Raw genomic sequence first — 17,311 nt, 5'->3', positions numbered from 1 at the left:
TTAGAACATTTACAAATTATTTTACAACTAGTTACTACATCAAGATCCATATTAAGATGATATTATTGATGCCTTGGAAATCTTGTGATATTGGTGATAAATATAATATTGTTATATTTGCAATAAAACTGAAAATATGAACAATTGTTCTTCTCACTATTTCCATATGCCCATCAGTGTGTGGGTTGAATCCACTGGATCTCTTTAATTTAATATCTAACCTCTTCCACAATGAAGTCTAAAATGTACTGAGAAATTTACTATATTAGAAATGATGCTCCTTTTCATTCCAAAGTGCGCCCAAACCCATTCAAAGAACAAGGTTTATGCTTCTTGTTCTTTGATGGTCTTTTTACAAACTGTCAGCACACACATCTTGTTAGTTTTCACCGTGATGCTCAATTAGTGTGCCACAACAACATTTTTTTCCGCAACAAAACTCTGTTTTGCTTCAACAATCATCTTCTGCAAGAGTTTTCAGATCTTTATGGCATATTCAGCATAGCAGCAAGGGTGCAAAAAATATTATATAATAGTGGTGTTGACCACTGGAGTGGCACCTGATGAATATATGAAGACTCCATGCCCAAAGATGATCCAGAGGACAATTGTACCATCATATATCATCAATCAACAAAGTTTTTTAGCTCTACTTCTATTTTCGCATCATCTTTCTTGTACCCGAATTCCACACCTTGCGGGGAATTGTAATAAGTGATACTAGTAATGATGAACTTTTGAGTCTGTAACAAGCCTAGGATGTTGGGACTTGATCAGAAAACGAGTACACCTTAGAGTGCTTTTTTTATCTGGTTAATTATCCCTTCTTTTTCAGAGGCAGATTATTTTTTGGGTTTTTTTTACTCATTTTTTACCCGAAAGCCGGGGTGACGGTTTGAAGGTTGAGCCCCTAACATATCTTAGTGTCTAGAGTCGATGTATATTACCATACTAAGTCACACAAAAAATTTCGTGGACTTTGACTAGGTCTAAGTAGGATTTTTTAATAATTTAAAATTTTCCGCAAAACGATATTTTTTAATTATTTTCTATGTAATGGTATAAATAAGTGGCCTTAGGAAATGTTTGGGGCGTGTGACTACTTGAAATTCATCCTCAGAGGCCCAACATTATCTTAAGACTCACTTTGGGGGTCAAAATATGACTTATAGTCCCTCAAAAGCCGACTTTTCAAATGACAGTAGCAAAAACAAGAAAAAAATTAAAAAAATGAATATTTGGAAAAATTTATAAGTTTTTCCAAAGTCAAAATAAGTCAAATTTTGACATGGAAATGGAGGGGAAGTCAAAGGTGATGTGGCAATTACTTGGGGCCCACCAAAAAGACGCTAACTCAATTACAACTCAAGTCAAAGTCAAACTGGGCCCACGTTGAGTTCATATGTATGGCCAAAAGTTCACCTTGATATAATTCAAATGTTATGGATTAAATGTGATGGAGTATAAGTCTGAAGTTTAAACTTTAATAAAGTGGGTGGGGATTGGACCCCACCTCAATCATATAGTCTACGTAGGAGGCAATCAAAACAGATTTATGCACATGCCACTAAAGATTCAACGCAAAGGGAAAAGAAGGTTCCATGCAGCAAGGGAAACTCCAACGCAGCAACATGATATTACACAACAGATTTTTGAAGAGATATTTATGCTGCCAATCAAGGAGACAACTCCACGTATGGGCAGATTAGGTACATGTTGGCAGTCAAAGATCAATGCTACAACAAGGGAAATCAATGCATGGTTCAGATTTTGTAATAGCAGATCTGATTGCTATTATTTTGGAGTATATCTCCACACAACTTCACATCCTTTACACTTGTATGCACAGTACTTACTGTTAAATTTGGACAACTAGGTCCAAACTCCATGTTCTGATGCTCAGATTAAGAGGCTAATATTTTTGTTGGATTCCTCTTTTTGAGAGGTGTAAAATCCATATAAAAATAGTCTTAATCCGATGAGCAGAACTTATATTTTGAATTTATTATTCTTAATAAATTATATGTGCAAGGTCAGCCAGTTTTGTAATGTAGGCTCACATGCCCTACAGATGTGTCACACACCCTCATTGATGGATATATATATACAGGAAAAGTTGGAGAGAATTTGATCACAACACAACTCACATCTTCCTCTCTCATCCTAAAAGTACGAGCTACCTGGAGGACGAATTTCAGCCACTCGTGGGAAGGACGAAGAGGATTTCTCTGCTGCTAGGGTTTCTGCTGCTAGGGTTTCGCAGAAGTTTGACCAGCGTTGAGGGTTGTTGTGACACATGCTGGGCTGGCTGACCAAAGGAGACTTTGCTGGTTGAAGCATCCTGTTGACCGCCGAAACAAACACATACATTTTTCTTGTTTCTGATTTGTCTTCTGTAAGATCTGCTTATATGTTCTATCTGCATTTTGCTTATCTACTTGTATAATTGCTGTGAGAAAAGTGAAATCGCTCTTAGCATAGAACATCTACAAAACTTTACATGGTATCAGAGCTGAGGTGAAGACAAACTCTATCTATAGCAATCAATCAATGGAGTCTCTCGGATTAACTGCGCAGTTCTAATGCGTAAGGTTCAGGGGCGCAAGAGGACAAGATGCAGGCATTAATTCCTGTCGGTGGAATTAACAGCGAGAGAGGATATTGGTAACAGAAGTTTGGGAACGACAGTTATCTCCCATACGCCCAAAGAAGCACGGGGTTGTGCTGATTGGGGTTGGGTGGTCGATTGAAGTTCTGTTCGATAGAATTCGGCAGTAGCTGTGGGCGTAAGACAGCGTGGATTACATGAACATTGGCGTTCACGGGTTAACACGCAGAGGTTTACGCAGATCATAGACTGTCGGCTTCTGACAATTGACTGAGTATGTGAATTGCGTGGACTTGTTGATAGTCTGCTACGTGGGAAGAGATCTGCGTTCGAACGTAGATTATCTGGTGGCTGTCACGTGGACAGAAAACACAGAATCGCGCAGTAATATATGTACGCAGTGAGCTGTCAGGACTTGGTTGAACACGTGGTCAGAGATCGGTGGTATTACGCAGGTCACTGGTGGTCTAACGCGTGGACAGTATTATATATATGCAGGTTTATATATATATATACGCTGATGCGTTTGGAGCAAACAGCAAAGGAGATTGCGCAGGATTGCTGAGATAACGCGTGGACAGGGTTATATATATACGCTGGTGCGGTTGGAGCAAACAACGAAGAAAACGATTGTGCAGGTTCGGACAGAGAATAATTATATGGTGGCGCTGCGTTATTCGAGCATTGGAGCTCTCGAATAAATGTGCAGGGTTTACATATATGTTGACGGCTGTCAAGCTGGTTCAGCAGATTATCGAAAGAATTGTCCCGTAGGCAGAGACATACAGTAGCAGGCTGGACTGCGCAGGGATGTCAGAAGACTGACACGTGGGCAGCTGTGGATGTGTTTATGTGCAGGTTTATGAGAGCGTGGAACGCTCGAATAGACAACACTAAGGTTATGCAACAGAGATCGAAGAACTGACGGAGGTCACAACATAGTGCCGGTTATTAACAGACTGCCACGTGGACGAAGATCTGCAGTATCACGCAGATTCATGGAAGACATTGAATGTATAACAAGCACGGAAGAACCGTAGATAGAGCCGCATGCACAACATGGTAGCCGCAGTGATACAGTCAACCGCAATAATGAAACCACCGTCGAGATCCCTCACAGTCAATGTAGAATGCATACGCAGTCAAAAGCAATGGAGCTATGAAGAGCCGCAGTCATATATGAAGCCGCAGTGAGCCGCAGTTATATATGGAAACGTGGTTAACCGCATTTATATATGGAGCCGCAGTCATCTCCACATGAAGCTGAGGCCAAGGGTTTGACTGCACCTCGCCATAAGAACAGTCATCAACTCGGGAGACAGTAGCCTCAGAATATAAGTAGATAAACATATCTCGGTGCTCTCACAATAGTGCATTCGCAGTCACAATGAGGAAAAGGTTTTCAATTATACGGTGGCATACATGTAGCATCCCTAACACAATGGAACCGCAGTGAGACGGTGGCATATGTGTAGCAGCTCCAACACAATGAACAACAGTGATAGAACTCTCGGCAAACTATCTCTGCAGAATCGTGTTGATGAAATAAGTTCCCATGATGCACAATATTCAGATCTGTGATCTCAATCTAAATATCTGTACCGTACATTTGCTCAGCATATTAATATGCAGTCACCATGACAAGGATCATAAGCAATAATGTTTCTTATGGTTATAGTCTCTACATAATGAGAATGATAAAGATGAACAGTCTCAGTTCATGATGAGGAAAGTTGCAGTGTAAATGGGCATGCTAAGCAAGGGCAGCATGATGATGAATGAAACAGTGGGCAGCATGATGATGAGAGCAGGAGCAGCTCAGTCATCAAGGTCCAATACATGTGACAGTACAACATGGTGTCACATAGTTGTGTGCAGCAAATGGACTACGATAGGTGATGTTGTCACCTTGGAGAATCAGTTGAAGCAGAATGTCTTCAACTGATCTCATCGCTATACGAAATGATCTATACTCAGATCTAGACAAGTCAAAGGGTTGGCTTCTGTTGTAAATATGTATGCAAGAAGAAACAAGGATGAAGGAATTTGATAATGAAAGAAATGCTGCCTATGTTGCTCATTCCCAAAAGAAGAAACTCTGGTGGTTCCAAGGACAAAGGAAGGACTAAGACTCAAAAGAAGAAGGGTAAATGTTTCACCTGTCATAGGACTGGACACTATGCTAGAGAATGCCCCTTCCAGAAGAATTCTCCCGATAGTGACGACAACAACAACAACCGAAGGAATGGGAATCGAAGAAATGACAAATCCAAAGGAAAGAGGAAGGCTCACTTTGAAGGAAACAATCCACCTTCTAAAAGGACCAGAAATACCAGGGATGAGGAGTCTAATGTTGTTGATAAAAGAAATGAGTATATTCTAATATCTGCTCTCTCAGCTGCATCTCCGCCCGACACTATGGATGTCTGGCTAATCGATAGTGGTGCCTCAAGACACATCACCGGATTCAAGGAAGCACTTTCTGACATGGTTGAAAGGGATACTAATCTAGAAATTATCCTTGGGGATAATGCCACCTATCCTGTGAAAGGGACCGGGACTGTGACCCTCCACTTGTCTCAAGGACAAGTCCTCCATCTACAAGATGTACTCTATGTACCCAAATTGAAGAAGAACCTTGTGTCTGTATCTGCCATGGAAGACAAAGGATTCAATGTAACTTTCTTTGATGGAAAGGTACTCATGTGGAAGAAGAGCTTCAAGGAAGCTATCTCAATTGGTTTTAGGGTTGGTACACTCTACCAGGTTGGAGGGAGTCCGTTGGGAGCTATGACTTGTGATACTATCCGTCAAACCGAACTATGGCACCGAAGATTTGGACACCTTCATTACAAGGCTCTTCCCGAAGCAAGGAAGGTGGTGACAGGGATGCCTGATTTTGGAAATAAAGGAAGAGGTGTATGTAGAACAACCTCTGGGATTTGAAGTTCAAGAACGAGACACTTATGTCTGCAGGTTGAAGAAAGCCCTCTATGGGTTAAAGCAAGCACCCAGAGCTTGGTATGAGAGGATGGATAGTTACTTGATGAAGCTGGGCTTCACTCGAAGCAATGCTGATCCAAACCTTTACTTTAAGGTTGTGGAAGGAAAGCCTCTCATTCTAGTGCTGTATGTAGACGACCTCTTCCTGACAGGTGATGACCCTCTCATTCATCAATGTAAGAGGGAGCTTGCTGCTGAGTTCGAGATGAAAGACCTAGGATTGATGCACTATTTCCTAGGCCTGGAGGTCTGGCAGAGACCTGGAGAGATTTTCCTTTCTCAAGGAAAGTATATTGTGAAGCTTCTGGAAAGATTTGGGATGGTGGACTGTAAGTCCGTGTCGACACCAATGGAACTCAACTTTAAGAAGTTGAGTGGCAGCGCTGCAGGGCCTATCTTGGCCAATCCTACTGAGTATCGTCAACTCATAGGAGCTTTGATGTTCTTAGTGAACACCCGTCCGGACATATGTTTTGCAGTGAATACTTTGAGTCAACAGATGGTTGAGCCTCATCATTTTCACTGGGTTGGTGCCAAGAATCTTTTGAGATATCTTCGGGGCACGATAAACCATGGGCTGAGATACACTGCCGGGAGTGTGATACTCCGGGGATATACTGATGCCGATTGGGCTGGCAGTGTGGTGGATCGTAAGAGCACATCTGGATGCTGTTTCAATCTTGGTTCTGCTTCGATATCATGGATGAGCAGGAAGCAGAAGTCGGTGGCTTTGAGCACCGCGGAGGCCAAATACATTGCTGCTAGTATGGCCTGTTGTGAAGCAGTTTGGTTGAGGAAGCTCTTTAGTGAGCTGTTCCAACATGTGCTAGATACCACTGTAATACTCTGTGATAATCAGAGTGGGATTCGTATGACTGAGAATCCTGTGTTCCACGACCGATCCAAGCATATTGATATCAGGTACCACTTTATCCGGGATATGGTACAGCGAGGCGCCGTAAGGCTCGATCATATAGGAACTGATGAGCAGGTCGCGGATATTCTCACTAAGCCCCTGGGGAAGGTCAAGTTCCTAACCTTCCGTGAGAGTCTTGATGTCGTGGAAAGATCCTATGATGTGGGTCCTGTTGGACGATGAGCTCTGGGAGCTCTGGGGGGCTTTGGGGATAGCTTCTCGGAGCTATAAGCACTCATAATGCTTCTGCCCCACCCTTGTGATTATTGAGCTGGTTCGCCACTCATTTAATCTGTGCCCCGTATGCATCCTACCCATTGAGTTCAGGGCTCATGGGAAGTACCTCTCATTTGGCCAATGAGGTGTGGAAAAGCTAGAGACTATTAGCAAAGACTGATGGACGCATCAGAGATTGCCGTACTCTCTATCTAGGATGGCATGGTCCAACCACTTGATCTGGGATCAAGATTTGTGAGGTCTAGGACCTCTGGACTGATTATGTCAGTCGGGGAATGATGTCTTTGTGACTGACCCACTTCTGTTCTGAAATAAAGAAGCCAGCAAAGCAAGTTTCGGCGGGATGACTCACGATGTTAATTGCACTAATAGATGGAGTTCTCCCTAGTTGAGAGGGAGTGTTAAATTTGGACAACTAGGTCCAAACTCCATGTTCTGATGCTCAGATTAAGAGGCTAATATTTTTGTTGGATTCCTCTTTCTGAGAGGTGTAAAATCCATATAAAAATAGTCTTAATCCGATGAGCAGAGTTTATATTTTGAATTTATTATTCTTAATAAATTATATGTGCAAGGTCAGCCAGTTTTGTAATGTAGGCTCACATGCCCTACAGATGTGTCACACACCCTCATTGATGGATATATATATACAGGAAAAGTTGGAGAGAATTTGATCACAACACAACTCACATCTTCCTTTCTCATCCTAAAAGTACGAGCTACCTGGAGGACGAATTTCAGCCACTCGTGGGAAGGACGAAGAGGATTTCTCTGCTGCTAGGGTTTCTGCTGCTAGGGTTTCGCAGAAGTTTGACCAGCGTTGAGGGTTGTTGTGACACATGCTGGGCTGGCTGACCAAAGGAGACTTTGCTGGTTGAAGCATCCTGTTGACCGCCGTTACAAACACATACATTTTTCTTGTTTCTGATTTGTCTTCTGTAAGATCTGCTTATATGTTCTATCTGCATTTTGCTTATTTACTTGTATAATTGCTGTGAGAAAAGTGAAATTGCTCTTAGCATAGAACATCTACAAAACTTTACACTTACCTTACCCTCTACGTAACAGCTAGTTCAAACTACATGCAGATTTGGAAGAGGCTGTGTTATTTCAGTTAGTGGGGGACATGTGTCAGAGTTTGTCCCTCCCACAAAATCAGTCAAGAGATACATGTTGCTAAGTTCATATGCAGAGGCAACTTGACATCGTATTTTGTGGGGATTGCATTGGAGTTTACAATAATTAACTAAGGAGTTGTCTCCCCATTCCACCAGCATTTATACACATGGCAACAGTGAGGATGTATGCACAGGCCAGCAGAGGATATTCGATGGACAGTCAAGGAGTCAAGGTTGCCACCTACAAGCAGTGATCTTGTCACTTGTGATTTGATTTTCTACGTTGGGATTGTCAATCCATCTCCACTTATCACTTGGTTTCTCTATTGGGATCATCTCCAATTTTCTTATTTATATGAGTCTTGAGCTCTCATTTTGGTATCATATAGAACAAGCTATTGGGCTTGCGGAGACTCCGCTGGATTTTGTATTCATCTTTCATATAATAAAAGAGACTTTGGGGTACTATTGTGTTGGTGTTCTCCTTCCATTTCTTGAGGTGATGTTATTTCAATTGTTGTGCTTTACATTCTACATGTATGTTGGATTATGCTAGTTATCATTTTGCCACTTGTTTGGATTAACATATGCAAGCTATCTTGTATGGTTTTTGGGTTAGATAAATACTCTAGGAAGAGGAGTATTAGAAGATTTTTGGTGAAATCTCTAGCCTTCTCCTCCATTGTATAATCTAATCCCTTATGATTGCTGACATTTTTTTTAAGTGTGTAGATATCTTTAGATTTGGTTGAAGGATTTACTTGGGCGTGTGGTAGCTCTCCAATAGACGAACTAGCTACCAAGATCAAGAATAGAAGGACCCAATCGGTTTGCCTCAAGGATCTCATCAAACGTTTTTGAAAGAGGGAGTTTCCTTTCTTCTAGCCTACTGAGATCACATAAATTTAAATTAAATATTTTTCTTGATCAATATCTTGTGCTTTCAAGGATTTTATTTGCTACTTAGAACATTGTTTTAACTAGACAAGTATGAAGTTCTACTTGCATGTCTTGATCTAGTTCTTGTACACTAATAGTAGATTATCATTTTGACTCTTTCATGTCATCTTTGTTTCCATTTCAGGATTAATTTGCTTTCAATTTTTGAAGCATTCTACTTTTGTTTTAAGCAAAATACAATTTCATTTCTTAAAGAGAAAATACTTGGAAGGCGCTGGTTGTTTATGTATTTCATGCTTATCTTATGATGGTTATTGCTCATATTAGTTTTTGCTTATAAATCTTAAAGAAATAATCTATTTAACTCTAACAATTTTCCTAGAAACTCACATCTCTTTTTAACTTATCTTTTCATTAGGGACCCCCCCCTTAGCTAACCTAGGAGATAGCTTAAACGAAGAGAGAAAGGATTTAGTGTGACAACCCCTTCTCTGAGTCCCTTGCCACCACCACACCTTGTGGGGTTGAAGGCTTTTCTCACTAACTTGTAGGTAGGTGTAGGTGGCAGGGTCAACAGGTGGCATGCTCATGGAGGCATTAAAGGGCACATGTATGACTCCAACATTTGTGTGCCAGTGTTAATGTTTTCATATTAGGTCATTGTCTAGAATTAGTAGATTAGCTTCAAGTCATTTGCAGAAGTTACCACTCTTTTGAGTTTGCTTTTCTAGTTTTAGGAAAAGTGCTTTAATTGTGTATTTCCAGTTTTATGGGGGGCACTAATCCCAAAAATAGAAGTGGGGTACTTTTCATGGTTTTCCCTTCTGCAGTAAAGGCGTAGATTCTTAGCAACCCAACAAATGCATGCGTGCATACCAATGCTCCATTCCAAGCACACAGGTTTAAGGTCTTGAGCTTTGTAAGCCCTAACTTCTCTATATAAGTAGGTGGGATCTCTTATAGGATATGCATAGTTCGAGTTTGTGGTGATTGAATTTTCTTTTACAATCAATAAAGAAAACGTATGTGGTCTGAGTTTTGTAAAATTTTCATGTACTTGCTGGTACAATTTTCATTTAGCTAAATATTTGTAGATCTAGCGAACCCACAATAGTTTTTATAGTTATTCAAAGTTTTAACCATCTAGGGTTTTAGTTTCTTGGTCCTCTTACCATGTATTGTGATTTTAACATGGTATCAACGTTGTGCTTTTGAAGTATTCTAGCAATCTGTCTATGGATAGATCAGTTGTCTGGGAAATGTTGGGGGTTTTCAGTGGGCATGATTCTCATAAAATTTGATCATTAGGAGGGTGTTTCCAACTTTACACTGTGGAATTGCAAATTGCAAATGTTGCTGGAGGAGGTTCATCTTTGGAATTATGTGGATGAGGAGGTTACACCACCTAAGAATGTTGCATTGTTGGCCATGCATAATATAAGGAGGCCAAGGCAAAGCAAATCAACCTTGATTTAGCAAAAGACCACTTGACCCCTTAAATCACCATGGAGACAACTGGGAAGAGGTATAATGCTCGAGTCACTCTATATCGGATTGTGAATGTTAACCACAAGATGCCATTGAAGCCTAAGCTCAGTATTACACACATGAATCAGACAAAGGTAGTGGCTAGTTATTGTACGAAGATCACCTTGCTTCAAGATCATCTTCCTACTATTTGGATGAAGGTGGAGAATGGAGTTGGTGCTTGTTGCTTTAAATGGGTTCTCATATTGGGATTAGTTGGTTTGGATTCTTTGCTTACGAGAAGCTTCCCACTTTTGAGAATGACTGGGATGATTTCATTTAGGAGGAGACTAGATTGGACATTATTTTAGCAAATTTGGAGGGGAGTGTTATGTAAATTAATTAAAGTCTGTAAATTAACTAAAAAAGAAAAGGATATGATCATGCCCATTCGTCAAGAGGCACCCATGACTATATTTAAGCCAACGGCCTCCCAAATTTGTAGCATCCATTCAATCATTAATAATAAATATATATAATTCTGTTAATTGTTGAGTTAATCGCTTCAGGTGGTATCAGAGCAAGTTGGGTACTCTGATGCTGCACAAAAATGTATGACTCCACTACCGTCCACTGACCCTTCCATTTTCTCTGTTGCCTTCGTTAAAATCTGCGTCTCCGTTCACCATTTCCCTTACGCGATGATAGTTATCCTAATTTCCACTGACTCGACTCTGTCATTATCGATCGCTATTTCCTTTCCACTGACTCTATCCGTCATTCCCGACCGCATATCAACCCTTTCCGCTTCCCAAGTCACTGTCATTACGCTCTCCACCAGTGACCGTCTCAGGTTGACCGTCGTTTCCGTGTGACCGCCGTCATTCACCGTGGCACCATCACCACATCCACCGTCGACTTCTAGCACCATTCAAATCATATACAAATAACAAGTTATAAGGTGTATAATAGTTATCCAAATTAATAGTTATCCACATTAATTAAATAATAATATCTTTATAATATAATTATATAATTAAGTTATATAATAATATAATTATATAATTAAAAACAAATCTTAAAAAAAAGGCTTAAAAATATAAAAAAATAAGGTCAATTTAATGAAAAAGAGTTAAGTTGGGTAAATATACTCCACCTCAGACCCAATCGATGTCTTCATCAATGTCGATGTCCGATTTCAATAAAAAATTGATAGATCTTGAGGCTAAGGTGACCGGACATGGCGAAAAAATTGAAGCGCTCTAGGACACAACAAAGAGAATAGAGAGTCAACTCGAGCAGAACAAGAATGAATTTAAAAAGGATTAGGCAAACCTTTCATGTAAGGTGGATCAAGCAATGGTGATGTTGACCTGTATTTGTGATAGGATGAAGATTACACCCGATCAAATACCCCAGAATAATGAAGCTACTCAACATCTCAATTCTCTAGATTCGTCAAACTCGTCAGACTCACATGAGAAACCCGAGTCTCCAAAGACATCTTCCACACCTAATCAAGAAAATAGTAACACGAATTTTCAAAATAGGCAACTCTGGAATCCATACACCAATATGCCGTTTTCAAATCAATACCCCTTCTTCACTCCGTCGATAGCTACATATCAACGAAGAGCAAAACTTGAGCTATCCAAATTTGATGATAACGAAAAATGCAACATTGCTTGGTTCAATAAAGCATAAGAATATTTCGAGATTTACGGTATTGACAATGATGACGAAAAGATCAGGCATGCTTCCATGCAAATGGAAGGAAAAGCATATAATTGGTATATGTGGTGGAAAAAGATGACACTTGCTATCAGTTGGAGGAAATTCAAAAATGCGTTCTTTAAAAGGTTCCAAGGTGTCAAGGAAGAAGAATTCTTCTCAGCACTCACTAGATTACAACAAAAAGGAGATGTGGACGAATACACTCGAGAATGGGAGACTTTAGCTATGCGAGTACCTGGATTATTAGAAACTCGTCTCATTCAATCGCACACCACAGGACTTAAACCCCATCTCCAGGCTGAGATCGAACTTCATGACATCACTTCTATAGAGGTAGCCAGCCAGAAGGCAAAAGCTGCTGAAAAAACATGAAAAAAAGCAGTGACTGAAGGTTTAAAGAGTATATTCGAGTCGAAGATTTTCCCAAGCCGCGAACACGGATAACACAAAATATGTTCCACCACATCTCTGTGAAGGAGAAAAAACTAACTTGGAAATGCAAAGAATGGAAGAGGGCAAGTGCAAATGTTGTGGTGAAAATGGGACCCTAAACATAGATGTGATAAAGGAAAAGAGACCAAGAACCTGTATAACTGTGAAGCAACTAATGATTCAGACAGTGATGAATTAGACATAGAAGAAATCGAAGATTCCCAACAATTCTCTCCAGAACTAGATGATAAGAATATTCTGCAAGTATCATTATCAACCATGACAGTTATATCACAACCCCAAACATTAAAATTAAAAGGACATATCAAGAAGAACAATGTAATGGTTTTGATCGATAGTGATAGCACCCACAATTTTTTGGACTCAACCATGGCGAAAAGACTCAACATTTTCACTTTTCCGATGACCAACATGAAGGTTATGGTAGCTGATGGTAAGAAAATTGAAAAGGTAGGGAAATGCCATAAATTCAAATTGTAGATTCAAGACTATAATCTAGAATCTCCGTTCTACACTGTACCATTAGGAGGAGTGGATGTGGTCTTAGGTATCCAATGGCTACAAATCCTAGGCACTTACTCTGCCAACCATCAAAAACAATTTATAAAGTTTAAATGGGAAGGGTAGAAATATAAGTTATATGGGTTCCAACGACTTAAGAACCAAATTGTATCATCATCCTAGATGATGAAAATGATTCGGAAGGGAGCACCAGCTTATGTAGTACAGTGTCATCAATTAGAAATGTTAACTTTGAATCTGGTCAACAAAGAAGCACCAAAAGTCCAAGAGCTAATTCAAAAGCACGAAAAAGTATTCCAAGACCTTCCGATGAAGATGCCTCCTAAAAGAGAAATTTAACATACAATAGAAGTCAAAGCAGGATCAAATCCCATCAACATCAAAGTGTATCGATATCCACATCATAAAAAAATTGAAATTGAGAGATTAGTTCAACATCCTTTAAAGTGTGGTATCATCACAAAAAGTAAAAGTTCGTATGCTGCCCTAGTTGTATTAGTTCGAAAGAAAGATGGATTGTTTAGATTATGCGTCGATTATCAAGCACTAAACAAAATAACAATTAAGAACAAGTTTCCAATTCCTTTTATCGATGGAATGTTGGATGAACTACATCTCAAAATTGGACTTAAGGTCACGGTATTACCAAATCAGGATAAGGTTGGAAGACGTAGCAAAAATTGCTTTCCGAACACATGAAGGTCATTACGAGTTTAAAGTAATGCCTTTTGGTTTAACCAATGCACCGACAACATTCCAAGCTACCATGAATGAGCTATTCCATCCATATCCAAGGAAGTTTGTGTTAGTATTCTTTGATGACATTCTAATTTATAGTAAAACATGGAAGGAGCACCTACAACATTTGGAACAAGTTCTTACTGTATTAGAAAAACATTAGTTTTATGCCAAGAAGTCCAAATGCACTTTTCGGAAGGAAAAAATAGAATATCTCAGACATATAATATCCAAGGAAGGAGTAAAAGTAGACACTAATAAGATCAAGGCTATAAGAAAATGGCCCAAACCAGTTAATATATCCAAACTAAGATGTTTCATAGGATTGACTGGGTATTATCGAAGATTTATTAAAAACTATGCCCATATAACCGCACCCCTAACGAACCTTCTAGAGAAGAACTCATTTTGATGGAATGTTGAAGCAGAAAAGTGTTTTGAAGACTTGAAGGAAGTTATGTCTAATGCCCCTGTATTGGCAAGTCCAGGCTTCTCAAAACCATTTGTAATTGAATGTGATGCTTTAGGTTCTAGCATAGGAGCAATGCAGGATGGTCAACCAATCACATTTGAAAGTAGGAAGCTCAATAAGCAAGAACGTCCCAGGTCTACATGCAACAAGGAAATGCTTGCTATTATGCACTCATTAGCCAAATGGAGACAATATCTCTTGGGAAGTGAGTTCTTAATATGAACAAATCATAATAGTCTTCAACATCTCCTCCAATAGAAAATGCTATCTACAAAACAACAAAAATGAATGGAAAAAATTGCTACCTTTGACATGGATATATTACATAAGAGAGGAAAAGATAACGTAGTAGCTGATGCTTTGTCGAGGAAAGATGAAGAACCATCATTACTTGTAGTTTTAGTTGTTCTCGAATGGCTTAATGAGATTTGAAGTGAATATGCAAAAGATTCAGAAACAAGTGCTATAATCAATAACCTGCCTCAGAATTCAAAATTTGAATGGAAGAACGATATTCTATGGCATAAGGGAAGAATTTATCTGAATTCAAACTCCAAATTTAAAGACAAGATTCTTAAATAGTCGCATGATTCACTGTCAGTAGGACATGTAGGATTCTTTAAAACCTATTATAATGCACGCCAATCATTCTTTTGGAAGGGAATGAGTAATGATATTCAAAAATATGTAGCAGAATGCGATAAATGCCAGAGGAATAAAAATGAAAATATTATGACACCTGGACTACTACATCCTTTAAATATCCCGAATCAGAAATGGGAGGAAATATCAATGGAATTTATTGAAGGTTTACCTGTATCTGATGGTAAGGATAAAATTCTTGTAGTAGTTGACAAACTCACCAAGTATGCTCACTTTATGGGAATGAGGAAATCAGACTCAGCAAAACAAATCGTTGAGATATTTTGCAAAAATGTTTACAAACTACATGGATTTCCCAAGGTTATTGTGAGCGATAGAGATGCCAAATTTAAGGGTAATTTTTGGAAGGAATTTTTCAATCATATAGGAACCTACCTCAACATGAGTTCACCTACCATCCTCAAACAGATGGCCAAACAAAGGTTGTCAATAAATGTTTAGAAACCTACTTATGTTGTTATGCCACAGAAAAACAAAATAAGTGGGTTCAATGGTTACGTCTTGCTGAATGGTGGTGCAATTCTACTTACCACATGTCAGCAAAAATGACTCCATTTCAAGCTCTGTATAGTTACGAACCTCCAAAATGGAAGGACTTTGCTATCATCGAGACAAAATTTTCAACTGTTAAAGACTAGTTAGAAGAAACCCAAAAAACCACCGAAACCCTAAAAGAAAATCTAAATAATGCAAGAAATCGTATGAAGCAGCAAGCTGATCGAAACAAAACAGAGAGAGAATTTGAAGTTGGAGAATGGGTATTTGTTAAACTTCATCCTTACAAGCAGTTGTCCTTAAAATAGAAAGGAAAAAACAAATTGGCACCAAGGTTTTATGGACCGTACCAGATCAACAAAAAGATCAACCAAGTAGCATACAGTTTAAGCCTTCTTGATAGAAGTCGTGTTCACAACGTTTTCCATGTATCCTGCCTTAAAAAGGCACTTGGCAAACATCAATTAGCACAAACAACACTTCCGACCTTAGATGACGAAGGAAGGGTCATTCTAGAACCAGAAGGTATCATTGCCATCAGGGAAAGGAAGTGATCACGAGTAATCAAAGAATGCCTGATCAAGTGGAAGGACCTATCGGAAGAAGAAGCTTCTTGGGAGACAAGCGTTTTGTCAACAACACCCGTCATTACGTATGCTTTGAGGGCAAAGCATATTTTCAAGAGGAAGGCAATGTTATGTAAAATTGTAAATTAATTAAAGTCTTCACATTAACTAAGAAAGATCATGCCCATTCATTAGGAGGCACCCACGACTGTATTTAAGCCAAGGGCCTCCCAAATTTGTAGCATCCATTTAATCATTAATAATAAATATATATAATTCTGTTAATTGCTGAGTGAATTGCTTCAGGGAGTCAAAACCTAGACCTCATTAGGAAGATGAGGGAAGGTGGTAAGAAAAGAGGATCTCTGAGGTGTTAGAAGAAGATGGATTCCAGGCCTTGGAATCATGGAAAGAAAGATTTGAGTTATGTGAAGTGCTTCAAGCAGTGCAAACAGGGCCACTATGCTTCTCAATGTCCTAGAAGGAAAAAAGAGTAGTGAAAGAAATATATATAATTCTGTTAATTGCTGAGTTAATTACTTCAAGGAGTTAGAACTTAGACCTCATTAGGAAGATGAGGGAAGATGGTAAGAAAAGAGAATCTAGGAGGTGTTAGAAGAAGATGGATTCTAGGCCTTAGAATCATGGAAAGAAAGATCTGAGTTATGTGAAGTGCTTCAAGCAGTGGGTGACATTTCTGCAGTTGAGGAGGAGCTGAGCATTTTGATGACTGCACAGTCTTGAGAGGGGATGGCGCAGTTTCTTTGGTAAGAGCTCTGGACTGGGGTTTTGTGGAGGATTTGAGCTTGGAGATTGAGCAGGGGATCAGCCCTAGCATATTGGAGGATATTGGCAGAGTTTTGGGTAGAGTTTTGGAGGATTTTCTTCAGGAGCAGTGCAGAGCCTTGAGGGATAGCGTAGATCCTCAAGGGGGTGATTTTCGGGGGTCAGCTATTTTAGAAAAGCTTTTTGGGCTTTTCTGGGTTTATTGAGCAGAGGTTGATTCTAGAGTTTCAGCATTTTCTGAGGGGAACAACCCCAAATCCTCACTTGATTCCAGCAGTAGCAGCAGCACAACAGTTCTCCGGTAGCTTGGACGCAGATTAGAGAGAGGCCGTTTCCTTACCATTCTGAGTGTATTTCTTCACTTGCCTTGTGCAAGTCGAGGTGCTATCTTTCTGATCACCTCTTGTACTCTTTCCATTACTCAGTATAATAAAATGGCTTAGCATTTCTCTCTGCATTTCTCGAGTATCTGCTTATATTCTATGTATACATTATCGTATGTTGCACTACTGTTATTTCTTTGGTTAGAGTTTGCTCGCGTTTGAGGGATATCTCTGATAAGGGATATTAGAATGGTATTACAGCATAGATCTGGCTTAGCCTGTGGAGCTAGCAGTCTATGACATTGAGGGA

The 17,311-nt window shown here is 39.5% G+C and overlaps 1 protein-coding gene across 1 annotated transcript in view; it reads left to right on the top strand.

Annotated features, from left to right (window-relative positions):
- The window catches only part of LOC149191624 (zinc finger protein-like protein), a 343,705-nt gene that overhangs the window by 121,095 nt on the left and 205,299 nt on the right, over positions 1–17,311 (top strand). The gene's annotated exons all lie outside the window — the stretch shown is intronic.

This window comes from Pinus tabuliformis, chromosome 2_2 (assembly GCF_031772625.1).
Source record: "Pinus tabuliformis cultivar Carrire ecotype Pingquan chromosome 2_2, CPIR1, whole genome shotgun sequence".
Lineage (NCBI taxonomy): Eukaryota > Viridiplantae > Streptophyta > Pinopsida > Pinales > Pinaceae > Pinus > Pinus tabuliformis.
The sequence above is the reverse complement of the archived record's forward strand: the minus strand, read 5'-3'. Positions and strand labels throughout refer to the sequence as shown.